At 33.1% G+C, this 14790-nt stretch overlaps 2 long non-coding RNA genes across 3 annotated transcripts; one reads left to right on the top strand and one right to left on the bottom strand.

The window, feature by feature from the left end:
* Positions 1-4929: 4929 nt before the first annotated feature.
* LOC110438012 (uncharacterized) lies at positions 4930-8037 on the top strand. Its single transcript, XR_011006594.2, has 4 exons — positions 4930-4972; positions 5840-5877; positions 5976-6119; positions 7449-8037. It is a non-coding gene; the product is annotated as an uncharacterized lncRNA (long non-coding RNA).
* Positions 8038-9822: 1785 nt separating this feature from the next.
* Positions 9823-14009, bottom strand: LOC110437961 (uncharacterized). Of its 2 annotated transcripts, XR_012391885.1 has the most exons (9): positions 13963-14009; positions 13620-13679; positions 12740-12891; positions 12275-12332; positions 11350-11452; positions 11158-11265; positions 11028-11084; positions 10775-10946; positions 9823-10678 (listed from the first exon to the last, which is right to left on the bottom strand). It is a non-coding gene; the product is annotated as an uncharacterized lncRNA (long non-coding RNA). The 2 variants fall into 2 exon arrangements; XR_012391886.1 differs by lacking the exons at positions 11028-11084; positions 12275-12332; positions 12740-12891; positions 13620-13679; positions 13963-14009 and having other exon boundaries at positions 11350-12266.
* Between the last annotated feature and the right edge of the window lie 781 nt (positions 14010-14790).

The raw sequence follows: 14790 nt of genomic DNA, 5'->3' as shown, positions 1-14790 counted from the left end.
AACACGAGCAGAGATGTGGGCCTGTAGCAGTGAAAATGAAAGTACCCGCCCCCATGACGTCATTTAGCGGACCTAGTTGAAAACCAGATAGGTCAGGCAGCATAATACAGAGAGTGGAGCAAAGCACATGAAAGTATCAGTATTTAAAAGGGGGAAAAAAGAAAAATAGAATAAATATATTATTTTATATTAGACACACATCTGGTGCTTGTATTTGCTCCTGCTAAACGTCCACAACTTCACACATTGGGTTAAATTAGGCTTTACAGTTTATATGTTCAGTCCTTCCACTGTATCTAAGGCAGCAGCATCACAACCTGTCTGTCAATTAGAAGACAAAGTCAAAGCCGAGCTGACAGCCAATCTTTCCTAGGCTCAGCAAAACTTGCAAAAAAATACCTCTGTATTCCTGCAAGTGCAATATTTACACATACATTTTTATTTAAATCTTCTGCAGCGATATTTAACTCGTGAATACACCTCGTTGACCAATTTGACATGGCCATTAAAAATGCAATGTTCCTTATCCAGATGGTTTTTTAAGTTACTTATAAAGAAAAATGTTACTTCAGTCATGTTGTTGTAATGTTTTAAGTTGACTAGTTACACAATAAAAAAATTTAAAAAAATAAAAATCGAAATCGTGAATCGATCAAACGTTATAAAAAATCTAGATTTAATTTTTTTGCCAAATCGCCCAGCCCTACTACTACTACTACTACTATTACTACTCGATGACGACGGTGATGATAACGATGACAACAACAGCAACAACATAACCGAGCACATCCTACCTCCATACCTGGACCCCCACCTCTCTGGCTCCCCTGACATGAGGAAAAATCAACACAGGCTCAATACAATCTATGGCACCTTTAAAGTGTGTGGTATGTTCAAACAACACACCACCTGACACCACGAGTACTCAGAGCTTTGATTTGATTAATCATTTAATTGTCTTTGAAAGGAAATGTGAACAAATAATCTCACTGATTTGGTCAAAACTAATGCTATAAAGGTTAATTTAATTGTAAGAACATAGCAGTGCTACTACTTAAACCCCTACCCTCAATTCATCACACAATGTGTATTCATGTTTTGTTTTGTTTCTTCATTTCCATGGGGCGCATTGGAATAATGTTCAAGTCAGAGAACAACACTGCACATGAATTTAAGCTGAAGGATACCACTGTCCTAAGATAGAGGAGATGGAGGGGAAATGTAACCAAGGTAACTGACAAAGCACCTGATCAAGGCTTTGCCATCAGCCACACACACAAAAAAATGAGAATAACAATAAACAACCTCTTCTAAAAAAAAAAAACAAGTAAATAAATCAAAATCATGGGAAGGCATGCTCCAGTAGACATCCAAATGTTTATCAGAGAGATTAATTTATGCACAAAGCAACTTTGCAAAGCGTAATAAACATGATCTGAGGTCAGATAGGATTGGAAGAAGAGCCTGAAAGGATGTTTGTGAGTCAATGCCACATATTTTACACATATTTTTCTGTCCCTCAAGCCGTCGTGTAATTTTAATGTAATTATGGTCTATTTGTTAAATCATTCTTTCATTTCTTACGTAAGACTGTAGGTTTCAGGAAGGATGCTGTCTGAGACTGTAATTCAGATGAACACAATGGAGATATACTGTCTATTGGTTACCAGAGAGACGAAAGATATGATTGTATGACTTCAGCAAATGGACAGACCCTCGTATCATGTTCGAATTCAAAGCATGTCCCTAATTGAATTCAAGAAAAAAAAGACTACGATAATTAATTAAAATTATTTGCTTAATTAAAAAAAAATCTTTTTTTAATCTGTATGCATAATGTATAGTCAAGTATTTGAGTAAATCATGCTTAGACTGTTAACTATTAGATTTCTTTTTGCATAAAATACTAGAACAGGTGCCATGCTTATTAGTTTTAGTCAACACGTTAATGTTTTATTTTCAAAAGAGTTATGAATTTAATAGTTAGAATAACCATATTTTTTCCCATGACATCAAATGACCAATTATGATGTTCTGGACAGAAAAAAAAAAAAACTGAAAGACAATGTTTCTATTTGAAATTAGAAACTGTTATCAGAGTTTTACAGTTAGTTAGTAAGTAAGCAAGTAGGTAAGTAAGTAAGTAGGTAAGTAGGGAGGCAACTAAGTAGGTATGTAGGCAGGTAAGTAAGTAGATAGGTAAGTAAGTAGGCAGGTAAGTAAGTAGGTAATTAAGGTAAGTAAGTAAGTAGGTAATTAAGTAGGTAAGTAAGTAAGTAGGTAAGTAGGCAGGCAACCAAGTAGGTGTGTAGGCAGGTAAATAAGTAGATAGTTAAATCAGGTAAGTAAGTAAATAGGTAATTAAGTAGGTAGGTGGGTAAGTCAGGTAAGTAAGTAGGCAGGTAAATAAGTAGGTAATTAAGTAGGTAGGTAAATCAGGTAAGTAAGTAAGTAGGTAATTATAGGTAAGTAAGTAGGTAGGTAGGTAAGTCAGGTAAGTAAGTAGGGAGGCAACCAAGTAGGTATGTAAGCAGGTAAGTAAGTAGATAGGTAAGTCAGGTAAAGTAAGTAGGCAGGTAAGTAAGTAGATAGGTAAGGCAGGTAAGTAGTAAGTAGGTAATTAAGTAGGTAACTAAGTAAGTAGGTAGGTAGGTAAGTCAGGTAAGTAAGTAGGCAGGTAAATAAGTAGGTAATTAAGTAGGTAAGTAAGTAGGAAGGTAAGTAAGTAGATAGGTAAGTCAGGTAAGTAAGTAGGCAGGTAAGTAGTAAGTAGGTAATTAAGTAGGTAAGTCAGGTAAGTAAGTAAGCAGGTAAATAAGTAGGTAATTAAGTAGGTAAGTAAGTTGGTAGGTAGGTAAGTCAGGTAAGTAAGTAGGCAGGTAAGTAAGTAAGTAGGTAATTAAGTAGGTAAGTTAGTAGGTAGGTAGGTAAGTAGGCATGTAAGTAGGTAATTAAGAAAGTAATAAGTAAGTAGGTAAGTAATTATGTACACTGAAAAAGATTATTTAAAGATGATTCCTTGGATTTACTCTTTTTTTTTCCTTAAGTGGTTTTTTTTTAACAATTTAATTTTGTTGAATATAAACACACAAATTAAGTTGAACATTATTCAATTTAATTTGTTTAAATTCAACACAAATAAATGGTTTGCAACACTTTTTTCACTTTTTTTATTCAAAGTTCTAGGGGTAATTTCCATTCTAGGGGGTCATTTCTGTGGTTGTAAACGAGCATATAATACCATTTCTGAAGATTTTTAAAAACCCCTTCCTAATAAATTCAGGAGATGCGAAGAAAGTGAGAATTCTCATAATTGTTTTCCAATATCTGCATACTTAAAACTGACCGTACATCAAAATCCTGCTGTCATGTTAAAAGACATGGCTAGATTATGTTACATATAGATTAAAGACACATCTCTTTCAGTCAAGCTTACATCAAATGCATCTCATAAGCATGTGCTCCAGCACATCACATTAAATATACCCCATTAAATTCACATCAATCTCCCTTGCTTATAGTTATTCTGAACAGCAGCTACACAGATGTTTCTTCAATTAGCTTTCTGAATCTTTTGTGAAGCTGCTTTTAGACAAAAAAATGATTGTGAAAAGTGCTAAACAAGACTGAACAGCCACGTTCATACACTATAAAAGTCTTGTCTACTATCCAAGTTTTAGGAACAACAAATAATAACTTGAGTTGATCATTTGGCATCAGAAGTGTCCTATATGAAAGGAAAAGGCCTCTAAATTTCACTTATTTTACCAAAATAAAACTGATCATGCCCTGATTTTAAAGTGTTTAATTAGGACAGTAAGGTCTGACTTTGCTCAGACAAAAGTCTTGTCATGTCCAGTATAGAATATAAAGTCCTGCTGCAGAGTAAACAGAATGAATATTGTGTCTGACTCCATCATGAGCTTGGAGGACTGCATCCATACATCTTTGACACGACTCACATCACTGATTAATAAAGTCATCTGGAATGCCAAAGAAATTCCCAGAGTTCATCAAGATCATTCAGCGCCTCCTCCATCATCTTACCTCAGACATGCTCAATAATGTTCATGTCTGGTGACTGGGCTGGTCAATCCTGGAGCACTCTTTGCTTTCAGGAGCTTTGATGTGGAGGCTGGAGTATGAGAAGGAGCGCTATCCTGCTGGAGAATTGTCCCTCTCCTGTGGTTTGTAATGTAATGGGCAGCACCAACACGTTCTCACTCCCAACTCGTCACATACTGACGCTTGGTCAGGAACCCTCGGCGTAAGTTATTGACGAACAGGGTACCCCTTTAGCGTCATATTTAGACGTGCAGGGATTCCCTATAGAATCTGTGCCTGAGCCTGAGGCGTCATAGGGAGACGCTGGAGGCTCGTATAATTACCAATAGATGTCAACGCAATTTTTAAAACCTGATTTACGCCTATTATCTTAGTTTTCTTATTTTAAAATATGTAATTTTTATTTTGTTCATGAAAAGCGTCTGTAAACTGGGTCGAAACTACTGTATGAATAAACTTCGGTCCACGTGACATCCCTTCACGGTGAGTTTAACGCCGCTCTGCTATTGGTCAAACTGCATCAGCGGTGAGTTCACAGATGAGTTCAACTGTCAACATTAAATAGTATGTTAATGCTTCATAATGTATTTTTATTGGAGATTAGTTGGTGTTTATAAATATGTGATCATTTACTTTATATTTAATGAGTGAAATTATATTCGGTTGCCCAGTTTAGAGTAACTATGCCTAATAAAACTTTGATTCATTCATATTATTTATTGTTTTTTTACTTTAAAAAATATTGCATTTCAAGTACTAAGTTTAAAAATGTTTTTGGCTGATATTTTTTATTTTAAATGATTCATTGAAGTTGGGGTCATTGTATGTGGCGATCTATTTTTTACAGATCTATGCTCGCTATCCCAAGGTTCATTGCGATCCCATGGTTCACTGCGTTTTCCACAAGGTAAGTAAAAAGTAAACAAATAAAGACGATTTGTTGATAAAGCATGTACTATAAACTAGCGACGTTAACTAATTACATCAAGTTATTAAAAATATATTTTTCTCACATAAAACGTTGGTCATGCATTAGAACAATATATACATTTTAAGATAAGGAACAGTGTAACCAGATTGTTGTTTCCACTATAGAATTCGTGCAAAATCTATATATAATATGCAATATGCAACTCTAATAATACAAATGTATTCGTTATTGTTTCAATATTAAAGAACAATAAGTGTTTCCAAAGGTTTAAAGGCTACATTGTTAAAACAATTATTTTCCATGCCTTAAAACACACACACACACACACACACACACACACACACACACACACACACACACACACACACACACACACACACACACACATATATATATATATATATATATATATATATAGCATAACAAAAGCTCAAGTATAACTTAAGCTGATGTATGTCACACAATGAATATCTTACACTATTACCAGTGTAGTTTGGCCTTTACCAATTTATTTAATAAAAGAAAGAATCTATCATCTCTAAATTGTGGTAAAGAGGCACAACAAGCTGTCTTCTTTGTCCAATATCATGTCAGTCAGGATGGTAATGGTAAAACTCAAGGATTACCTTGCACCTTCTCAGAAATTTACCATTGATCAAATGTATTACAAGTGGCTGGATTGTTTTTAACACAAGCAACGTTTTTTTAAAATCATTATCTTAAAGAGATTAAGGCTCATTTTGGACTACACTTACATTACTTTACAACTGCTTAATGCAGTACTGATGTATCTAGTAGTTTAGTGGGTTTAACAAATGTCACATCTGTTTTTATTCATTTCAGATGCAGAAACTTTTGACATGAATTCATCTTGACTAAGGGTAAGGTTTTTGTTCAGAATTAATCATTATTTAAAATCATTGTATTTTCTTTGTTATTATGTACAGATTTTAAAAGAATGTACTTTCTTTTAATAAAGAACTCTTCACAGCACTTCATCTGAACAGTCACAACCTCACAGAGCTGCACAACTGCCCCACTCAGATCAGTGTTGAAGCTGGAACCTCATCTTGTGTACAGCAAAGGCAGAGCTGAAAATTCACTGTTTGTCTTGTATTGTGTGGTAAGTCATAATTTTATTATTATTTTTTTTTATTGCAACACTAAGTAGTCCATTCTGTGGCCAATATGATATAAAAGGCCTAAAATGGGACTGACGTGATTATTGTTTTGATTTCTAGATAAGTACTTATGGGGCTACACATGCAGCTGAAGTTAGCTACATTGAGTAGGACATTTCTTTTAGTATACTCTTAAGGAGATTCACCCAAAAAGGAAAATTCTGTCATTAATGACTCATACTTGTTCCAAATATGTCTGAGTTGCTTTCTTCAGTTAAATACAAAAAATTATATTTTAAAGAAAGATGAAAACCTGCAAACACTGACTTCCATAGTATTTGTTTTTTCCTACTATGTATGTCAATGTTTTCAGCTTTTCAGCTTTCTTCAAAAAACTTCCTTCATGTTCAACACAAAGTAACTTGGAAGTTTTTAAAAAAGGTTTACAACCACTTGAGGGAGAGTAAATAGTGAACTATTCCTTTAACCCAATCTAGTTGACTTTACTAGAAAATTGTATAGAAACCCAGTGCCTTAAACCCCTTACATTTTATACAATGTGCCACTTAACAGCCATACTTGAATTAAAATATTACTGTAAGTTCAAGAAGATTGTAAAGGTTATTGGTTAATTTAAAGTGGGCTGTTTAGTTTCACCTTGTGTAAAAACATAAAGGGTTTAAGGCAACATGTTTCTTTGCAGTTTTCTAATAAAGTCAACTAGTTTAGGTTAAGAGTGTAATGGGTTACAGTAATAGCAGTGAATCATGCAGGCATAAAATAAATGTTTAGCCATGTAAAGTAATAAGCTTGTTATAATTTAGAAATATTTTTAGGGTGGAGCACAGTATGCTGTTGTAGTTTTCATATAATTGATGAATCAAACATGAGATGTGTGTTTTAAATTGCAAGAAGTGAATTAACAATATGTTCATCAAGATTCTAATCTTGCATCTTATATTTTCTTAAGGTTTTGGCCCAATAATACCCATATTCTGCTATTTAAAAAAAACTTGCTGGAATTTGTGTCAGCGTTCCCTTCAATGAAAACTACAGCAGTGGACATCAGTGGTGATAAAAATGTATGCGAAGGATAATGGTGTTCATAATGAAAAGAGCAGTCACTATCCTGATCTCTGAGTTTGTAGAACTGACAGATCTGCTTGGAATACATGGAAACATGCTGGAAATGTTTAACCTATTATACAGTTAATTCAAGAGTGCCAGGTTTAATGACACTTTACATATATAAATAAATATCACTGAACTTTCTAAATGAAACGCTCATTCTTTGTTCAGTAATGATATTGTGCACTTCTAATACTTTACAGTGGCAAAACCTGGAATAACACTTGGGAGCCCTCCAGGAATTCCTGACACTTTACGCCCAAGTCTCCTCATGCTAACCGGATTGCAATATGACAGTCTAGTCAGCATAAACACCTGGACTGACCAAGCACACTTTAGTTCTCAGTGTTTTGTAAAAATAGTTATTGCTATTCTTCAGTAAATACTTGAATATGTTTTGAACTTATTCTACTTTTGATGTTTAGTTCAGAAAGTTGTTATTATAAACATAATTTGCATTTGTCATGAAATTGACTTCTTGTTGTTGTGAAAGCTGTTTATTATAATGGCATTTCCAAAGCCATCGTTTGAAAATATTTTTTGCAGTGCAGTTTTACTTGAGCTTGACATACCAGATGTATGACATGAATAAATATCACAAAATAAATATAATAATAATAATACAAAATATACATTTCCTTCAATTATAATTGTTTTTAATCATTTATATATGTATGGTAATATATTATTGCATTAAAAACTGTTATAAAATATATGTTTTTGTTTTTTGCATGTTTGCGTGATTTTTATTTTTTTTTTGTGGCATTATTAATAAATTATAAATGTTTCATTAAAAATGTATTGTGTTTATTTGCATACTCATTTACAATGAACTACTATTTATACTATGTAATGGGCACTATATTTGTCATTAAAGTTTGACATATATTTATATTTGTATACCTGGAGGATGCAGGGTTTAGTTACATGAAATGCTGGAAATGTTTTCAAACATGAAGCTTTTTTATTATTTTATTATTCGTTTCAAATTAAGTAAACTGCCTATGATCTGGTTTTACTATGATAATTTTGCACATCAGGTTACCCCCACAAAGGAATCTCACACGGTAAATATACATTTGTATTTTTAATAAGACAATAAATACCATGTAATATTAATACACATTTTGATATTTAGGTTATATTATAAGGTTATATTAATCTACCTTCAGCCGGAAGATTACCAAATAGAGACAAAGTGTGACGTAGATTGCGACGTTGTGATTGGACTATAACTTCAAAGCCAAATTAAAAGATCATTCGTGTTGCTAACTATGTTTTGCTAACTTTGCCACTTTACTAACAGTGTCCTTTATCAATGAGTTATCGCTGTGTTTCAAATAGTTACCGATTAACCAAGATCGTAACCCTAAACTTAACCCTAACTACACCTTTCAATGAACTACAATTTGTAGCGCCATGTCTTTCCCGTCCCATCTATACAGCGACAAAGGATTGTGGGTAATGTAGTTTAAAGCCTTTTTGTAATAAAATGGAACAAATACAATTTTTTATGAACTAAAGACTATCTGAATAAGGTCATTGTGCATATATTTATGACATATATGAAAGCCAGGCATAAATTTGTTATTTTACAATGAGTATTTTTTTAAACAGCTTTTATTGACTTGATCAGTATATAGCAGACTATTATATCCAACATTATTTATTGAACATAGCATAGGTAATAGTCTTGCTGATATTCTCTCACTCATTTTTCGTTTGAAATGTGAATACTTTTTCCTTTTCTACAGGGCTCTACTCATCCCCTTTGAGTAAAAGGGCAGTTAACCTGTGTAGATGTATAATATTCAACATGGACAAGAAATTGTATTGTCACATGTACAGTTGTGGTAAAAAAAAAAAAAAAAAAAAAAAAGCTGTAAAAATAAGCTAAACATTAGTATCTTCTTTAATCACAAGTTATTTGCAATAGTGATCTATGTTCATCACAAATATTATGAGTTCAGTTTAATATGTGTGGATGTTATTCTGTAATTGTGTTTCATTAATGGTCATCATGTGATATTTAATTGTTTTCACTTTATTTAAAATGTGGATAAAAGCTCTTTTAAAATATGTAAATGTTTATAAATATAACCTTTTTAAAGACATGTATTTGTTTAAAAACCACTCTTTATCTGATTATTTTTACTTTCTAAATCTTCAACTGTTTGTGTAACAGTATGTTTTGATGACAATGGATGAACTTGTGTTTAATTATGATTCCACATAATGTCTTTGTCCTGCATGTGGGTTAATTTGTTAAATAGTTAAATGAATAGTTCAAACCTCCAAATGATTAAAAATACATAGCCAATAACCAACAAAATAAAAATGCAAACCTTTAAATTATCTAAACTAGAAGTAAAAAAGTTCTGTGCTGTACTTATAAGTTACTGTGAAGTTCTATGTCTACAAAAAATACATATTTTATTTTACTTTTTGGCTTAGTCCCTTTATTAACCAGGGGTCGCCACAGCTCTATGAACCGCCAACTTTTCCAGCATGTCTTTATGCAGCAGATGCTCTTCTAGCCGCAACCCATCTCTTGGAAAATATTTTATTTTTTATCTTGCATTCAATAAAACATTATACAAAGTTAATTTTTATTTTCTGCATAACAACAGTGGCACTGTTATCTCACAAGTACAGCAGTTTTTTGTTAGACATTCTAACAAATTAATACAAATGTTTCAAAGTAAAGACAAAAATAAAAGGAGATTATTATTATTATTTTTTTTTTTAATCAATGAGGACCAAATAGATCCATCAGATCTTTGATGTAAATCATAGGTTAATTTTTTCAGAGGTAGAAGTCTGGTTGCCTGACTCAGCCACATATTGACTGGAGGTATCTGAGCAGTTGACCATAATAATGTACATTTTTTGGCCAAGTATATGCAAAAATAAAATTTATCATGAAAATGTATCATAAAATTAATATTTTAAAAGCTCTTAATGTCATTTAATGTAATAATTTTATTTTAATATAGAGTTCCTTAAATCGTTATATGTTGTAAGCAGTTAGGCATACAATAATGCTCTTAATTTACAACACTGATTGATTTTAGAGGAATGCTTACATACTGTACATATCTATGTATTTAAAAAAAGAGACAACAATTTGGTTATAGATGATGAAAATTTTATTTCATTTTTTTACAGATTTTATTACATGCTTTAGATTCAGGGTTAAGGTCATCCTCTTCTGGATTTCAGTGAAAGAAAATCCACAGTCAATGTCATACTCATCAGCTGGAGCTTTATTTAAAAAATGTCTGTTTACTGCTCCAGCCAAAACTTGCAGGTACCTTGCAGGTCTCTAGATTGCACCATCATATTGTTGTTTATTTCTCAGTTATTTTGTTGCTTTCTGAGAATGATGATCCATTGACCTTTTAACCCCTCTTTGTTAGGCCACATGTCGAATCTTAAAAGAAGAACACAACAACATTAAAATATATTAATATCATTTGGACTGGGTAACCTTATGCTTAAGTTTGAGCCAAATAATACAAATACATACCAGTACTTTTCAGTAGCAAACAAGCAGGAAAGTTCTTTGAAGGAACCAGGATGAGTTGAAAGGTATTTATAGTGGTTGGCCATCTCTGCCACAAGAATCCACTGCTCCTGAAGAATCCTGACTAGCAGGATGATGTTGAACACCCTCCTCTTTGTTGCTGGGTCAGCAGAGTCTGAAATATATTCATAAAAAGAAAGTTGTATAACAAGGATTATACGTAAACTTAACACTGACAGAAGTCTAGTGTACATACCATGCCATATGACAAAGACATCCATATCACTTCTGTTTTTTGTTGTCTTTGCTTCTGCTACTGAAAAAATGACAGTAATAGTAACACAATTTTTCATGACTACATGTAATATTAATAAGAATTTCCTCACCCTCTGCCCACTCCTCTACATCACAGACCAAAGTCTTCCAATTGGTTTCCGGTCACTGCCAGTTTCATGGATTCTGTTTTGCAACTTGCTTTGCAGAGCTGCTGCGGTCTACAGTGATAAGCAATCAAAAAACACAATACTATTTAAATAGGTTACAGAACAACTAAAACAAATTCTACTGGATATCGTTACCTTCTGATATCAATAGGTCAGCGAGATGGCCAAATTGTTGAATATCTGCTAATTCCAGCACATGACCATGAGAGTTACAGTAGCATGTCTGGTCACTGCAATCCTAGAGAAGAAACACTGCATTGTTCAACCTCCTTCCCAAGAGTAAAACCAGGCATATCCTGGTATGCCTCACTCCATTTCACCCGGTTAACATATACAAAAAAACAAACAAACAAATAAGTAAACCAATAAGTTTTGGCATTTACCTGTAGATCAGTTTAAGATAATCATATAGCTCATCTATCTCAGATATAAACTCATGTGCTTAGGCATGAAACACACTAAAATCATGGGCTTAAAGATGGTGCTGAAACTTTGGACAGCTTTTTGCAACTCTTTTGGAGGTAGTGTCATTAGTTGATGTAGTCCACAAATCTTCCTGTCAATCCTTAATCCTTAGCTGTAAATAAACCTTCAAAAATGCCAGTGTTTGAAAAAGGAATGAAACAGTACAGAACAAGTGCATAACAGTTTATATCTTCTAATCTAATTTTACTAGGTGAACATCAAAGAGCTGTTTTCTTGTTAATTTAGTTTCAACACATACAGTTTAAAGTACCTTGTGCATTCTTGAAATGGTTATGCTTATGGTTCACTTATGGTTCACGTTCACATGCTTATGGACTCCCACTCAAGAATATCTCAGAAAAATGTCTGCTGAGATCTTAGCAGTCCATTTAAAATAATTATACCAACATCTTTTCCACTAATGGAAAGAATATAAAAATATTTTAGGATATATTAATACTTGCATGACCAAATCTGAGATAAAAAAGGCCATCAGTATGCCTTAGTTTAAATAAAAACAAAATTTGACTCTAGCCCACTGTCACCTGGGTCTACAGATACAGGGACTAATGGAAACAATGAAGTACACACTGACAGTCACTGGAGCAAGGCTCTCTCACAATTGGGAAGATTGGAGTTCCTATGAGCTGTACCTGATAAAAACAACAAAAATGTACATTTATAACATTTCTAACTTATCCTAAGACTAGTTGACAAGCAGCATAAGCAGTTCTAATTTCCTAAACCCCAATGTGGACAGTTGATGGCCTATAAGGTGTCATAAAATCAGACAAAACAAAATACTTTCTGAAAAAGAAAAAAATGGTTGGCCACTATCAACACCCAGAGCAAATAGTTTTAAACAGTTCGGCCACAATATTTTGTGAGCTTATGCTGTAGTTTTTTAATGTTTGTCATAAACAATAGTAATAGTAAACTAATATGTCTCATTCTGTTACTACAATAGTAGTGAAAGAATAAATGCATTTTATCTCATACAATCATATATGCCTAAACAATGTAGATATTTAATATACATGGAATGAAAAACTTCACTAACCCTTGACTGATTCCAGAGTGGTCTTGGCCTTCCTTACATGGTGGTGCTTCCTGCAGATCATCAAGTTGTCATCAAGACTTAAGCTTATAATTGAGATCTTGATGATAAATCTGAGTATAAAGGAATCACTCATGGTGATAGGCAGAAACAGGCTGAAAGACACAAGAATGAATCAAACAAATACAAATGTGTTAACAGAGATAGAGAGAGAGACAAGTGCAATTTAACATATAAACATGGGTAAAGTGATTTAACTTTTTGCTTATTAGAAAACAAAATTGGATTTTTAAAGAAATCTTGGATTTTTAAAGAAACATATATATATATACACACACATATATATATATATATATATATATATATATATATATATATATATATATATATATATATATGTCAATATTGGCAGATATTGACATATATATATATGTGTGTGTGTGTGTGTGTGTGTGTGTGTGTGTGTGTGTGTGATAGATTAAGCTGTTTTTTGTTTAGTTTTGTGTTGTAAAATGAATAAAATGTGCTCAGACGGGCAAAATTTCTGCCTTTTTTCCTTTAAAGGCATGGAAAATAATTGTTTTTACAATAAACCTTTGGAAACACTTGATGTTCTTTAATATTGAAACAATAACGAATACATTTGTATTATTAGAGTTGCATATTGCATATTATATATAGATTTTGCACGAATTCTATAGTGGAAACAACAATCTGGTTACACTGTTCCTTATCTTAAAATGTATATATTGTTCTAATGCATGACCAACGTTTTATGTGAGAAAAATATATTTTTAATAACTTGATGTAATTAGTTAACGTCGCTAGTTTATAGTACATGCTTTATCAACAAATCGTCTTTATTTGTTTACTTTTTACTTACCTTGTGGAAAACGCAGTGAACCATGGGATCGCAATGAACCTTGGGATAGCGAGCATAGATCTGTAAAAAATAGATCGCCACATACAATGACCCCAACTTCAATGAATCATTTAAAATAAAAAATATCAGCCAAAAACATTTTTAAACTTAGTACTTGAAATGCAATATTTTTTAAAGTAAAAAAACAATAAATAATATGAATGAATCAAAGTTTTATTAGGCATAGTTACTCTAAACTGGGCAACCGAATATAATTTCACTCATTAAATATAAAGTAAATGATCACATATTTATAAACACCAACTAATCTCCAATAAAAATACATTATGAAGCATTAACATACTATTTAATGTTGACAGTTGAACTCATCTGTGAACTCACCGCTGATGCAGTTTGACCAATAGCAGAGCGGCGTTAAACTCACCGTGAAGGGATGTCACGTGGACCGAAGTTTATTCATACAGTAGTTTCGACCCAGTTTACAGACGCTTTTCATGAACAAAATAAAAATTACATATTTTAAAATAAGAAAACTAAGATAATAGGCGTAAATCAGGTTTTAAAAATTGCGTTGACATCTATTGGTAATTATACGAGCCTCCAGCGTCTCCCTATGACGCCTCAGGCTCAGGCACAGATTCTATAGGGAATCCCTGCACGTCTAAATATGACGCTAAAGGGGTACCCTGTTCGTCAATAACTTACGCCGAGGGTTCCTGACCAAGCGTCAGTATGTGACGAGTTGGGAGTGAGAACGTGTTGGCAGCACAGATGTCTTGATACCTCAGGCTGTTGATGTTGATCATCCACTCTGCAGATCTCTCGCACGCCCCAATACAGAATGTAACCCCAAACCATGATTTCTCCTTCACCAAACTTGACTGATTTCTCTGAGAATCTTGGCTCCATGCTGGTTCCAGTAGGTCTTCTGCAGTATTTGTGATGATTTAGATGCAGTTCAACAGATGAAAAATCCACCTTCTGCCACTTTTTCCAAACAATCAACTAGAAGGCAAGCTATTATTTGTTGCTTGCGACTGGGATCAACAACAATACTTTTGTCAGGTATAGTGTATATGAAGTTCTATTGCAACCCAACACATATTGGAGGAAATGTTATTCTGAAACGTCCTATAAGAGTGAAAAACATAGCTAATACTTTAAAAAGCAA

Source organism: Danio rerio, chromosome 16 (assembly GCF_049306965.1).
Source record: "Danio rerio strain Tuebingen ecotype United States chromosome 16, GRCz12tu, whole genome shotgun sequence".
NCBI lineage: Eukaryota > Metazoa > Chordata > Actinopteri > Cypriniformes > Danionidae > Danio > Danio rerio.
Note: the sequence above shows the minus strand (reverse complement) of the source record. Positions and strands in the feature narration are given on the sequence as shown.